A 16582-nucleotide genomic window follows, 5' to 3' on the forward strand; every position below is an offset into this window, starting at 1 on the left:
GGGTTGAAAGAGAAACCCAAACTTAATCCTTTTAGTTAATCCAATATTACTTGCCACTTTGAATGGTTTACCAAAGTAATCGCCTTTAATCCATTCCCTGGGTGGTTTTCAAGAGAATCTAATATAATTAAATTTAATCCTTTACTGTCGGCTAATGCCAACTGTATTTCAGATTTGACATCATTGTTCAACTGGATGAATTCAGCACCAGTGATGATTGTTAAATGTTAACCAATCAATTGGCATGATGATGACGATAGCACTTATTTTAAATTATGTGCTATGGTACTAGTTAAGAGTAACTAACAAGAAAAAATGTATTTTTAAGAATCCTTAAGGGTAAGAACTAACTAAGCAGCCATAAATAAACAATTTTAAAGGGAAGACACCCCAAAAACTAACATTGCCTCAAGTATAAAAACTAAATTGCAATACAATTCCGTAGTACTTAATTTGTAGGTTTGTAATTTCTGCAAAATCAGATTTAAATAAACGTTTATCCTAAAAATAAAAAAACTAACTTTGAATCAATACAGCGTAGGCAAATACCCAAAAAACTTCCAAGTCCATGTATTTGCTTTCATGTAACATTTTTTTACCATACTTGGACTTTGTTGGTTTGATTCAAATAGCATATCCAAACATGAAACTACAGACTACAAGAGTTACATGAACTAAATTAACTACAGACAAAATAAAACAACGATAAGAAATATGAATACTTATGGCTTGGGCTCTATTAGAGCAACAAAAAAAGTACCTGGATTTATAGAAATCAAGCACTATCTAAAAACCCTTCTGACCAGTATGGTACAATTGTAGTACAAATAATAGGTCCACAACTGGTTTTCTAGACAAAATAATCCAAGTAAACATTGTTATGCAAGGTGTTTAAAACTGTTCATAGCAGGTAAAATTGTTAAGTAAATGAAATAGCTCAAAACTGACTAAAGAATACAGGTAACAGTTAAAATAGTATTTTACTAACATAATAATGTATATAAATTATACTTAATGCAAGTGCTAGTACCTGGTATAGTTTTATGGCTTTAAAACTGTGTAGGCCTATTTTCTATAATTTTATTGATTATCACAGTTTAAAAAATTGGTTAAATTTAAGTCAGTGTTTAAAACTAAAATTATTAAGAAGGTGTTTATAGAAAACATGTAAGTAAGTAGGCCTACCTAATTGTGTAAAATATTGAATACCCTATGGCTCTTAGATTTTAAAATATGGTGCTCTACCATACTAATAGTAAAGTTTGACACTTTATTGAAATAAATTGAAATAAATTTAATTAAGATTTCATTTTGACATTAACATTTAAAAAAGCACTTTAATTCCTAACAGCATTATTATTTTGCCATCATTGCATCAACCCAAGAACGGAAGTCACATTATTTTCAATGTCCCCAAAAATCAAAATCCATACCATTGGAGACTGGAGAGTATAACCTATATCCATTTCCAATACCAACCCAGAACTTACAAAAAACTTTTAACTGTCATGCGAAATATGGACAAAATACGTACCCAATCGGGTAATTCAGGGGTGAGGGAGTCATATCTGTAAATAAATGAAAAAATGCACGACAGAGATTCAGACGGCGGGGGTGTCGAGACGAAAGACAACACTGCAACCCCAATGAGGCCAAGCTAGCGTCGCGTCACAGGTCAGGCGCGTGCGCAGCTACCCCAATCTAATCAATGTGGCGAGGGGAACAGGGGTGCAAATGTACCATAACACGCACGATAATCTCCCCTGCGTACCGTACCGCAACCCTTACTAGTGCCATAATCGTGAGAAAACACGATTATTTATTTTTGAGAGTCGATGACTCAGTCCGTAGCAGCGACGGACTGTTCAAAGCAGTAATTCGTAAATTTGCGACCGTTTCCGCCCCGATAACGGACAGTTCATTCATGTAGTGTATCGGTTCCGTGCTTTGATTGAGAAGTTAATTGCGGTGGTCCTTTCGGCCTGCGAAGCCTACAAATTCGAGGTAAAACGGAATGCCAACCTCCGTACAAAAACACGATATGTACGACAATTTTGCAATCTGCACGAGAATTGATGGATACCGTTTAAGACAATGCCTCACTCTGTTTCATATTGAATTATGGCATTTACGAGATTTCCGCTTTGGTTGACACATAATTTATTTGAGAACAACAATTTCTGAGAACGAGTGCCAGTAATATGTGACACAGATAGTGACAATAATTAACCAAAGCGTGTTGCCGACGCCATAACTTTATGAAATGAAATGAAATGAAATGAAAAATGTCTTTATTTAAGAGGCGAAGTTAGGACTAGCAAGTCCTCTCTACCACTTAACCTCTAAAAACATAAATAAACTATCCACTTTATAAGTAAAATTAAATAATCTAAGGTAACTTTACGTGGAAATCCTGCGTAATCCAAATTGAGTTTTCAAAGCTGTGTACGATTATACATTTAGTCATGATACAATACAGTTAGAAATGTATTGGAGCACTTCATTATTAAGAACACTATTTTAATTAGGATTTCGCATTAATAACGATGATTAAATTTAACTGTTAGTTTCGCAGTTATGAACTAATAATTTAATAGTAGACCTAAATTGTATTCATACGTTTTATAAGAATAAATATTATCTCAAAACGTCACAAGTTAAAAAATCCTCTGTGTTGGCTGCATCATTTTATACCAATACGTTAATTTTTTCAGGAACTTCACTTTCAAACAATTTTGACTCAGTAATTTCCTTTACTGTAGACATGTTTAGTTGTTACAGTATACTGATTTGGAATTAAATATAACTCAATGTAAATCAAATAAAAATAATAAAGTTTTACAGAGTGAATCTTCCACTGTTAGTTAAATAGTAGTTTGGAGATTTTTTTATATCAAGATTTTGTAATTGTTCATCCTTGGCCTGATTTTAAATATTTTGAGAAGTAAAAATGTGTTACAAGTAATGAAAATCTCAATGCATTTCAAGGCCTCAAGGACTCATAAGGAGTTATTGGTTTTAACCAGATACTCAAATTAATTAGTTTAAATTAGCTGTGAAGAAGTTTAAAACAAAACTCAATTGCAAACTGTCAAAGTAAATGCTGTACTGTATAAATATTGTAGCCATTATTTTTCTTGCCAAGAAGGCCAATCAATAGTTGCTTCTCTAGCCATATCATCTTTGAATGGCCATGAGGACAATGCCCTAGTTAGATCAATATTGAAACTAGAATTCACTAGTGATCTTGGGAACATAAATTATGTGTCAAAATAATGTAGAGACAATTTTGTAACATAATAAATTGAAACTGCATTGTTTGTCAACTAAAAACTAATCCATTAATTGTTTATGAAAAACTAGCTTTTTTATTTACCTTTCAATTAAATCAAATATTACTGTTAAAATAATGAAACATAGTAAACTTGACAAGAAAACTACATAATTCAGGACTGCTCTAAAACAGTAAACATAATTAATTAAATATGGCGATTTGTTTTAATGAACACTAAACTTACATTGACTGTTTGATATCCGATCAGGTATATTTACACATAACACTTCTGAGAAGTAGGAACAGACTGAGGCAAGTTTGGCTGTAGAGTTGCTCTATTATTAGACAACTAGAGTAAAATAGTAGTAGACTGCCAAACTCCCCTTACAATAAATAGTAATGCCAAACAGATTAAGTTAATCTTCAAAATTATAAACAAACACAACTGTCACAGTTAACCTGCAGATTAAGCCAACTGGATGACTGTTTTCTTTAGAAAGGTAGCATAAAAAGAAATTTAACCTACTTTTAGATGCACATTCAGTATAGATAACATTGGCTCAATGAGTGTACTTAGATTTTCTGGTATGAATAATATTCTTGCTATGAATACACTTAAAACCAGAATATATTTGTCATCAACTATCAACAGGGTGTCCCATGAGTGCCAAACCGTAGGAAATAATTATATAGGACAAATTTAAGGGAAAATCAAGATTTGTTTCAAAAAGCTCCGTTTACCAACATTTTGTATTTTATACCTAACATTTTATCTTTGAAGTTTATGATAAAATATTTATGCAAAATTATTCATTTAATTTACAAAATTGTATTGTATTCATTAATACTATAAACTGGGTACCTAATGTATGTTAAGGTATAAAAGATCATTTTAAATTTGTTTAGATAAATGGATAAAAGTGGTCAAAAACGCCAAAAATGTGTTTAAACAATTTTATTTTCAGTTTAACAATACGAAAAATTGAGAATATGACAACAAAATATTTGGGGTCCATCAAAATGTGTGTTGAGAAGTACATAAAAAGCCACTTGTGATTGGTTTAAGATTGAAGATTGGTTTAAAAATGTGGATAAAATGTTTGTGTAAAAATACAAAATGGCAAATATTTGATAAACAAGCAATCTAAAAGCAATCAATTTATCCTCCAAAAATGTAACATTGGGGAAAATGTTAGACCAATCACTTTTAATCTATTTTGTTTACTAAAACACAAAAACCGTTGTTTATTATTTTCATCCTATAAAGCTAATTTGAATAGTAAAAATACTATTGAATTTTTTTAGAAACTCATACCAAATTAAAGATCTTGCTTCTTAAGTTTGCCTGGAAAAATCTGAATTAATGGCTTTGCTACAAATGCTTTTTGGGTTTTAAAGTTGATAATGTGTAATACACCTTTGCTTTAAATCATCTAACTGCTTATTGATTGAGTTGTCAAATCTTTTAACAGTGTAATCAAATAAAATAACTGTATTATATTAATTTTGACAAATGTTTCTCCTAGAATAACAAAATTTAATTAATAGCAGTGAGGTACAGATTTATGCTCTATTTTGGGAGATTGCGTTAACACCGTTAGTTTATATATTTATTTTAATAATTTTGGGTAAACTAAACTTAGATTTCAAATTGGAAAAACTAAGAAAAAACTAAGTAAAAATTTACATCACTTTGATATTAAATAAATTCATCAGTAATAAAAACACAAGCATACAATATTAAAATATTTTAAAAATTTTCATTTTTCAAAAAGTAATTTAAAATATTTTTGGAGGTGAAAAATATTATTTGCAATACAATTTCAAAAAGAAGTCAATACTTTGCAAGATGATTAATATTTTTACACAAAAATTAAGTTTAGTTTATAACAATATTAAGAGCAATATTTTACAGATTTAAATAGAACTATAGTTTTATTCGGAACCCCTTACTTAGTAGCCTACTAAGATAGTAAAGAAATACATAGTAGTGGTGTATAATTTTACTTAATTAACTTACTTGATTTTAGTGAATGAATGACATTTAATCAAATGAATGGTTATAATCATTTCTTTGACCCAAGTAAAATGATTAAACATTCCTTTCAAGAAAGATATAAATGTTAAGTTCCCAGTAGGCCAACTGTAGCACATTATTGCCTTCTGAGAACATTATCTCATTTGTGAAAGACTCATTCTTGGAACACTTGGTGCCCAGTTATTGGACAATCTTCTCCAATCTCTATAATATCAACATCACATTTAACATTTTGAACATGTACATCCAACAATCTTTTAGATGTTCTTTAAGGGTGTTGAAAAATCTCAACAAAAATATGTTGTGATAAATTATTTTTGATTAGATCAATTTATTCATAGTTGGATAATAACCAGTAAGGAGTTGTAAGTAGGTACACATTTGACCACAAGGTGAATATTTTAGACAACTTCTGTTAAAAACGAAATCATAAATGCATTTATGCAAAATATTGTAATAAAAAATTACATTTAAACAAAAAATAATGCAGACTATTTTTTTGTTGTAAATTTTCTATCACATTGTTGCTGAGGTTTTTCCTAAAGAGGTGGAGATTGCCTTGAGCATTCAGTTAGTGAGACATTTTAGTCAATGACAAATAATACAACGGTTATCTTCAACCAAGATCGAAGTAATACAGTTAGGACTAATATAACTCCAGGTGTTGGGTACACTCATAGGGTTAAAGTCAGTATATAGATCCTTGCCAAAGCATAATACAAAACCTTTAAACTCCATACCCTGCTTATGGTAAATAAACAACATGAGGTTCAAGGCAAACTGGTCACATTTATGTAAAACACGGTGTTTTTCTGCGACATTACAAAGCCAAAACACTAGTTGATTATTATAAAGGCTAATATTATATATATATATATATATATTAAGGATACTTATATTACTTTGACATTTGAAAAGTAAAAATCAACAGTTAATTCCATTGATGAATGAAATTTGAAAAGTAAAAATCAACAGTTAATTCCATTGCTGAATGACATTTGAAAAGTAAAAATCAACAGTTAATTCGATCAATGAATGACCAATAAATTATTTGTTCAAACTTCATAAACGTTTTCATTGAGCGAAGCAAGCGAACCTCTTTGGGATCAACTTCAATGCAACAAATAGAGAAACATCACTCAATAACGGCTGAACGCATTTCAGCCAAACTTAACAAAATTACTTAGACTAATAGTGAGATGGTTTTTAAACAAACAAATTTCAATTAGATAATGCTAATGCAATTTAAAACGAACTTAAAATTTCCAATTTTTAACATTAGGCTTATGGGGCTAAAGTAGCCATATGACAGTTTTTTGTTTACAAGAAAAATGTAAACAAGAGAATCATAAGGTATTTCTGAACTTTCTAGACTTTTCATTTAAACGTTTTTAAATCATTCCTATGATCTTAATAAACAAGAAAATACCGTTAAAACATTTTTTAAGGCGCGGAACTCACTACAAATTGCGAAAATAGACGGAACTACTTTCTCAATGCGCGGAGCATATCGCAGTGACTACTTACTCTTGGGCACCTATTTGTGTTGCCAGCTGATTAGAAACAGTCAATGTTAGAAATAAGGATTTAATAAGCGATATATCGAACCGCATCGAAATCGATATTTAATCCGATAATACCTCACAGGTTATATTATGTTGAATTACATCGACGATACAGTAAGTTATTACACTTATTAATAAAACGCAGATTGAACACTGATCTAATTTAGGCATGTGGGGAAGGTAGGTCGGGGTTTATGAGTATTCGTGACTACATTAAGTGTTTTGAAGTAAGGTTAGATTAGGAAGGTAAAGTGTAGGTTATAGGTAGGTGATCGGTTTATTTATTTGTGTTGCACCATATTATTTTTTTTTTATCTTTTGGAATAGTTGGTTAAAAGGGGAAACGATTTCAAACATGCTTGCATATTATGGTCTTGACAAACCATCTACAGTATTTCTAGCATTGACTTTATATAAAGTCAATGATACTAGCAAATTACTACATACAGACCAAAAGAAAAGAACATTTGGATTTGGACCTTTGACCATAGCAAAACTAACATATAATTTATGAAATGTGAAAAGTTGTATATCATTAAATACTATTCTGTAATAGCCAATTAATAATTATTTGGCAAATCCTTATTTTAATGGCTCGGCTAAAAATGGAATCTGCATTTTGTGAAACAATAATTTGGTAACAATTCAGTAATTTCAAATGTTGATAACAGTAGCCTATCCTATATAAATACTGTTATTTGATTGCCAGGCCACGGACTATACATACGTCCAGTTACAACCGTAATAATAAGTAAATAATTAATTACCTGGGCTTATAGAAGTACACTTTTAACCACGGTATGGATAATTGTCTAGGCCTGTCCAATGGTTTTATTAAGGCCAGTATTAAAATGCCGTCTCTAAATCGTCCCAATAATGGTAGAAGACCTACATTCCAGTTACATTACAATCATATCCTCCATCAAGAATACTTGGTATTAACAATCATAAACTATTTCCAGCAAAGAAAGCTGAGTTTAACTGATTGCAATGGTTGAAATGAAGACCAATGTTTATGTTGCACAGTTGAATTTAAATGTCAAATTTCCCCTCCTGATGTTATAATTTAATACTCATTTTTTAAATAGTTACTGTTTTTTTTGTATACTTAAATACTTAAACCGATTGTAAGGGTGAAAAATGAAGTCCAATGTTTTTGCTGTAGGCTACAGTTGAATTTGAATGTTAAATTTCCTTTCTCTTTTTTATACCTTAATGCCCTTTTTGGATGTTAATATCAGATTCCAACTACTGTAATATTTTTCTGGTCAAAACTACCATAATGCACTTCTGGAAGAGGTATCTGAATAACAAGATGTAGTTAAAACAAATTTGAATTATTATAATTTTTATCAATAAAACAAGCATCAGTATGTCTATTGACTTTTTTACATTTAGTTACTTATACAAATATCAAATCACGTTTGTTCCGCTCAACTGGCTTTCACCTCTCTGAAAGCAACCCTAGGATAAATTGGGTTACCATATCACCAGATTTCCACAGATGTTAGCAGGTTTCAAAGTAACATGCATAATACGTACAACTGCCCTTAATTGGGCTAATAATTAATATCCTGGCTTAAGAAACATCTGATCTCTAGGAGACAACTCAAATGGTTATATTAAAATGGCAAACTTTGTTTATACGAGTTTAACTCAAACATCTGACACTTAATGATCAGACACACTCGGTAATCGGACTCCGCAATGAATAAGTCGTAATCAGAAATCTGGACGAAATTGAAATTTGATTTCTGTTGCAACAGGATCTGGTGTCTTTCCATTCACGGTCTCCAATTCAATTCTGCAGTCAACACAGTAAACAGTAGTAATGATTGGGTAAATTGTAGGTTACTTTTTCTTTGCAAATTGAACATTGTCCGTTCTAGTAGTTATAAAATTTTGTTAAATCAAAAACTTGAACGAATGATTTTTCTACTTCCTTCTTAAACCACTTGGGATATTTTTTATAAGTGACCCTGACCTATGAGCTGTATCTTTCAATTGACGATTCAAAAGCTCAACAATCAATCTAAGGCGTTATATACTAACTAGGTACAATATGATAAAACATAACATCTGCTTAAAATAATGAGGAGTTAGTGGTTATACAAGGTATGTTAATTGTTGTTTCCATAAGCAAATGGAAACAAATATGTGACACACAAAAGCAAAATCCCAAGTGATGATCAAAATATTATTAAATAGAATATTACAACTCACTATAAAGTATTCTATTGAAATTAGATCATGATTCCAATCACACATGGTGTTTAAAAGGTATTCACAACTAAATTATAAGATAGATTAGGTAAAAAAACGTATGTTGATGTTCCAATTCCTGTAAATTGTGTCTCACTGTAAACGGGGAAATAGCTAATCAATGCACTTTTCACTTTATCATTAGCAAGGTGACATTTTTCACTTGTGAGTTCCGCTAGCCGAACAAAGGTAATCAGAATGTCAGCTTAATCTGAACAAGTTCCAGAAATGTATGTAAACAATTTGCACTAATACAAAAATCTATTTACAAAATTAAATACCAGAATTTTTTAAATTGTATTTTGCATATTATTATAGGTTAATGTAAAAATTAGGCATTTCAATGTTTTAAGTCAAAACAATTTTTTTAACCAGTTTTTGATCATTTAAAACTCCCGTTAACATCCCATTTCTATCTATCTTGCTATGTATACAGATAGGTATATAAAATATAGGCACTACATAAATTTGAAGTGTTTTGGGCTCTGGACATCAAAATGAAAATGTAAATCAGTCCCGGGCATATCTTTCTGTGCCACAAACGATAATAGCTTCTTCCCTACAGGGAATTTCGCTATAACCTTGAAATATAAACAGCATGAATTCACATGGCAAGTAATTAAATCTGTTAGTAGTTATTTAATTTGCCCAAGGTTAAAAATAAACTAGCCATATGTAAGGAAACAATCCTTGCACGTATAGCCTGACAATTTAGTTTCTTATGTTTGAACTTTTGTATAGAGTACGATTGTAAACTTAATTTGAACACAAATAGATTCTTTTGACTCCTTAAGTTAAATAAAATGAAAGTAACTCCTAACCTACTAGTGTAGTTGATTCAACGACATTCCAGAACCAAAACTGTCAAATTGTCAAGTTTACGAGAGACTGATTGACTGGTCTAAAGGATATCTGTCCTCCGGGGGTTTAAATCACACCATTTGAACCAGGGATTTCAGAATTGACTCGAGAACAAAGTAAATGGTAGTTGGTGGAATTAGACATTTTCACTTTGGAGTCACATGTTTTAGATTTTTTTTAGACACTTCCGGGGTAATGTATACCTTACAAACCAGGCTACTTGTTACATAATAACTACAATAAAAATAAATACAAAACACAAACTATATTCAGGGGAATCTCTATTAACTGTCACTATGGGGACCAGAGCGTGGCAGAAAAAATAAATGTCTGGGATATATTGAGGAAATTGCAATATTTTTACCACGATAACAAACAATTTTCTATTAATATACATCAGTGACACATAAGTGACAGTTAGTTTCGTGCCATGGACTGCTATCGCACAAATGTGGTGGCTGGTTGCATTAGCACTGATGATACATATTTGCATAAAGCAGCGGCTACACTTGCCGATTCGGTCCGGTCCTCAAAAATGCGGAACAATGCTTCCCATGTTTTTAAATGGAGGTGGCTACACTTACCCGATTCGGTTCGGTACGGTCCGGTTCGGCGCGGAACAATCGTCCAGGGAGCATTCATCCGCATTTTGGCGGAAGCATTCGGGGCGGACCGGACCGAATCGGACAAGTGTAGCCACCTACTCCCGGAATTCGGATGAGGATCGGGGTGTTCCGTGAGCGCTCGGCTATGAAAGTGATGAATTAAATTAGGAAAAACAGTTATTTCTAGGACATAGGCCTAAGAATTTAGGCAATAATGTTCATATATTGCCTCGATCATGGAAGACGATAATTGTGTCTACACGACCGCGGAAAATAGTCAGAATTTTGTCGCAATATCGGGAGACGATTACAATGTCTACACGGCCGCGACGGATTATAGGAAGTTTCACGCGATTGCATGCAAATACAACCACAATTTTTTTTATTTTTCATTTTTTTGGCACCCCCCAAAAAAGCAAATTGCCTCGCGCCCTAGGCACGTGCCTATTCGGTAAATCAGCCCTAGCTAAACACCTTCTGTATTGCTGCACTTGTGCCCCGTGCTCGTGTGTGTCCTCCAAAATATTGTACAAGTTAAGCTACCTCTTCCGGCCGGACCGAAACGATTCGTACAAGTGTAGCCACCCCTCACAAATTCGTGCCGGACCGAACCGAACCGGACCGGACCGAATCGGGCAAGTGTAGCCGCTGCTTAAGTACTCCAATGTCTTAATGTACAGTAGCTGATATCATTAAAACGGTCTATCCTGCAATCTATATATCTGCTTTTTGATTAGCTAGATCTTTTGGTATTTTAATTAATAACGCGAAATAACTTTGGCAACTCTCATTTTACCTACTTTGCCACTAGCGTGCCCAGCGTCCCATCAAAATAAAATTCAAGGACAATTAAAAGTTTTCCAGGTTCAAAATTAAAAATTGCCAGGACAAATCTTGCCCCTTAAAACAAGCATCTGTCTTCATTGATTTTAATTTTTTTTATGAAAAAACAATAGAATGCAGTGATGTATTACATTAGGAAACTGAGAGTGTAAATCACACTATTTTGTATAGAGTGGAACCAACATTAACATTTTGTTTGGTGCTATAAATTGCTAGAATGTTTTGTATAACAGGATTACCTGAATGGAAAAGTGTTTATCTGTGTACAAGAATCACTAAAACTTTACACTTTGAGGTTAAGTATATAACATAGAGCACAAGGGCCTAGGTTTTTAGAATTTTTTTAGAGAATAGCAGGCTTACCTGAATGGGAAAGAGTTTAAACTGGCACAAGAAACACAATACTTTAAACTATACACAAAACGTTAGAATATTTCACTGTTACTGACAGCATTTTCAACTAAAGAAGAGAACGTTTTTTTCCTGTTTTTTTTTTTTTTTTTTAATACTGAACTCTCTGTTCCTTATTTGAAACTCAAAACATGTTTGACTTTCAATTTCATTTTTTGATGTAATTAGACGTTTGTTGGCAGTTTCATTTACATGAAACTTGTTTTTTGGCCAGAAATAAATTATTTAAACAGTTGAAGGAAATCGTCGAAGCCATTTTCTAGATATTTGTGCAAGCAAGCAAGCATACATACATACAAGCAAACGTTGCTCATATTAGAGTATAGGAAAAGTAGAGCTTTCTGCTAGGCTTGATATCGGTTGGTATCGGCCTATGTCATAAATCAATAGACCCTAATTGACAGTAAACTCTGTTTTGGAGGTTCAATTCAAATACCTTTGCTTCTATAGTAAATCTGGCTTAAACTTATATATCAATTAATTGAAATCTTGATCCATCCATTGTAAAAGGTTTAAGGTTTTTGAACAATGGCATACTGACAGTAAATATATGTTTCCATAGAAACTATTTATTTAATTCATTCACTGACACAGTAAATGCAACATGAAATTTTTCCTCCTGAAAAATTATTTTGAGGAAGAATACAGATTCAAGAAAGTTGAGTTAATTTGTTCTATTCCGGAAGACACCAGTACATTAGTGAAAACTTGACAGACTTCTTCCGTTCTTATCACTATTGCTACATAAGAACTAGCAGGAAATCACTATAGTAAGCAACCAACTCCTGAAGAAAATGGGAGGTTATAAAACTACTCAGAGACCTGATGTTGTATTGCTTCAGTAAAACAAAAAGGATCCACATAGTTGAAAGGATGTTTACAGTAAAATGCCAAAGGATTTGCCATGGAAAATTGTTTGAGAAACATGATGAAATGTAGGGGATGAATGCAACCATGGATGAGGAGTATGAATTTCTAAGGAGAAACTTCAAGAGGAAGAAACTGAAGAGTTCTGCAACCACACTGTGAGACGATTGAAGGCGAGTGGGCACAGAATACTGTACAAGGACAAGTCTTGAAGAAGATGAACAGTATGAGTTCGATTCAACTTGTTAGTGTTAAGTATGCTAAGTGTTAAGTACCTAGTATTAAGTATCTTTTGTACCTAGTGTTAGTATTTTATGTATCTGGTAATAAAGTATCCGTGCGCTTTCCTACTTCAGCGTATACGGAGCGTCCCCAGGTGGCGGATAGGGGGAAGGTTGGTGGATCTGCTTGTCAGATCTCCCGGCTAGGTCCAATGGACCCGCTGACCAGAAGTAGGCCCTCCATTCATATTGGGGGTTGAGGTGGTGGGCTAACCACCCTCCCTTGTAAAACAACCCTGGTTAGGTATCGCCTACAAATGCCTCGGACACGATGGATCATATTGGACAATGACCTAAGCTGCGTAATAAGGACTTGAAGCAGGATCATTCACACTCTGACGGTGCGAGGTGCTGTGGACATGGTTAGAAGGGAACTGGAAAAGTACAAAATGGATGTGGTAGCCGTGCACGATTTAGGTGGCGAAATTAATGGAATCATTTAACACTGGAAATTTCACGTTATACTACAATGGTATACACCAAGCTGGATGATGGCATACATGAAGCAGGAGTGGGATTTACCATCAATAAAAAAGATTGTACATACTCTAGTCAAATTTGATGCTGTGAATTAAATTAAAGACTGTGTTGGGCCTGTGTAAGATTAAAAAGAAAATTTAAAAACTTATCTGTGATAATCATTTACCACGGTATGTTCCAATGGAGGATGTTATGTTTCTATCCTCTAAATGTTATCGCGGGTTATTAGCGGTATCATTAAAATTACCAGTAGGTGAACAATGTGCCTTAATTATTTTTCGGTAACCAAGGACTACTACATTGATTGCTCTAGTGAGAATTTTAGAATTCGTACTTTGTACCCTAACACTCTAACCACCCTTCAGTCCAATGACCGTTAAATTAAACTTTAATGTGTCAAAATTATTTCTCAGTTAATGTGGATGTGGACTATCGCTCAGTCGTTGCTTTGAAGGCTTAAAAATTGTCTGTTACTAGGTATTCAGTTTTAGAGGTGTAGTTCAAGTTGTTAGTTATTTGTTTGTTATTATTGTTTTATAGCATAGATTAGTTTCATTGATTTTTCGAAGGCCTATGATAGCCTTGACAGGGGAAGAATATATCAGCAGATGGAAAAGTTTGGGATCCCCAGAAAACTAATAAAACTAGTAGAAATGTCCTTGAATGAATCAAAATGCAAAGTAAAAATAGATGGAGAGTTATCAGAAAGCTTTGAAGTAAGAACAGGCGTAAGGCAAGGTGATGGAATGTCACCTATACTATTTAACATAGCCTTAGAAGAGGCCCTCCAACAAGTAAGACAAACAAATATAGGTTTAGAAATGGGAACAAAAATAAACATCCTAGCTTTTGCGGACGATGTAGTAATTCTGTCAAAAAACAGAAATGACCTAGAGGAGCTAACCAGACTGTTCATAAAAAAATCAGAAAAAATGGGCCTAAAGATTAATGATGAGAAGACAAAATATATACACTTCACGAGACAGCCAAATGAAGTGAGGACAAATGAAATTAGTATAGATGGACATACTTTTGAAGTTGTTGAACAGTTTAAATATCTAGGGGTAATTATATCAAGCAGCAATAGTGAAGAAATGGAAATAAATTATAGGATTGCTCAGGCCAATAAATGTATGTATTCTTGTAAGAAATTGTTGACTTCAAAGATTCTCTCACATAAAACGAAAATAAAAATATATCATAGTATAATTCGACCAGTATTAACATATGGAGCTGAAACTTGGATTTTAAACAAAAAAGAAGAAAACAAAATGATTGTTTTTTAAAACAAAATTTTAAGAATGATATATGGACCAATACAAGAAAATGGAGAATGGAGAAAAAGACAGACAAATAGGGAGATAAGGAATATGTACAATGATTATGATGTAGTAGCACACGTGAAAGCAAGGAGAATAAGGTGGGCAGGACACGCACTACGGAGAGAACGAGGTTCACTACTAAAAGAAGCAAGTATAGGAAAGCCAGAAGGGAAACGACCATTAGGAAGGCCCAAGAAGAGATGGTGGGATAGTGTTTCCAAGGACGTCAGAGAAGTGGGGGCAGAAGTGGAAGAGGCAGAAGATCGAGAGAGATGGAAAGCAGTTGTTGGTGCGGCCAAATCCCGCCTTGGGCATAAATGGCTATGGGAGTGAGTGAGTGAGTGAGCATAGATTAGATTCAATAGATGAAAGGGGTGCTGTTAATATCGTAAAGGACAATTTTGTTTACCGACCATTTTAAAAGATGGCCTAGAAACTCAAGGGTAAGTATATCTATTCTATTTTACTACATGTCATATATACACATATCTGAATGCGAATCTATGAATATGTAAATGCTGAATTTGTCACAAAACTCGTCGCCATCCGGCCAGCAAGCATCGATATAACTAATTACTGTGATTATCAATGTATTAGAAAATGGAAACAGCTCTCCTCCCTCCTCACATCTGGGCTGCTCATACAGCAGACTGGTGACAAAACACCAACGCTTGCGAGAGTTTCCACTCTCGGTGTAGCAATGACAATTTTCCGCCGCAACCTAATGTTTTTTTCCCCTTTTGAAAGATTTCAAATTCATTCAGTCAGGCGTGTATGTGCGGCTTAACAAAACAGAAATCCCAAAGAGCAGGAGAAAGACCAATGAGAAGAGGGACTTCTTTTTGCAAAAGCTAGTCCAATTGAATAAAGAACAAATAGAGAAATAGATTTGTTAACATAATTATTTAAAGTCATAGACAAAAAGAATTAAATATAGACTGTCAGCCATGCTGCGGTTACCATGGTTACTATAGGTTCTGGCGCAGACCGCTGGAAGCGCCGTTACGTAGCTTGTAAGCCGTAGCTACATGGCGCTCCCAGCGGTCTGCGCCAGAACCTATGGTAACCGCAGCACAGCTGCAGTCTATATTTAATTCTTTTTGTCAATTGTAAAGTGCATGGGATACAAAAAATCACCAGTAAGGGTATAATTAATTGTATTAATTGTATGATAACAAGTTAGCTGTTATTCATTCGAATTGCCCTTAGTTCAATTAACCATGAGATTTCTCAGAAGGGTAGATGTGCGTTGTTAAAGGGCACTCTAAAGGCTATCTCTCACTTATGTGTTGACCTCCATCTTGATGCCTGATTCGAGTGCACCCGGATGAGGTTACCCGCCACTTTTTGTGTGGTAGCGACAGTGGCGGTTGTAGGACCTTGTCAAGGGGGGGCTACCGGGGGCTTGGGGGTGTGGAGCATGGTAAGTTTGGTAAAAACTACATTGCTGTCTGATTTATAATATTGCGCATTTTAAGGAAAAAAAATATGTTAAAATTATTTTTCTAGGGTCCAATGGGGGGGGCTTTAGCCCCTGTAGCCCTCCCCCCCCTTGGAACCGCCACTGAGTAACGACCATGTGTTATCTAATAATTTAAAAATAATCATAATCATATAATCAATGCTATAGAGGCTGTTCGGCCCAACGCTGCCGTAAGTGATTGGATAAAAAATGGCAATGTCATTTTCTTTAGTTAATTTTTTTCATACCTAATTTAACTATTATAAAATCTTGTAGCCTATTTTATGTGAAAAAATTAGCACCTAAGTGAT

General features: G+C 33.7%; 1 protein-coding gene across 1 annotated transcript in view; it reads right to left on the reverse strand.

Moving 5' to 3' along the window:
• LOC129002458 (tyrosine-protein phosphatase non-receptor type 9) overlaps positions 1–16582 on the reverse strand; it is a 52752-nt gene that overhangs the window by 20124 nt on the left and 16046 nt on the right. The gene's annotated exons all lie outside the window — the stretch shown is intronic.

This window comes from Macrosteles quadrilineatus, unplaced genomic scaffold, assembly GCF_028750875.1.
Source record: "Macrosteles quadrilineatus isolate MER2022 unplaced genomic scaffold, UCM_ALF_1.0 Scaffold_9__3_contigs__length_116548681, whole genome shotgun sequence".
NCBI classification, from domain to species: domain Eukaryota; kingdom Metazoa; phylum Arthropoda; class Insecta; order Hemiptera; family Cicadellidae; genus Macrosteles; species Macrosteles quadrilineatus.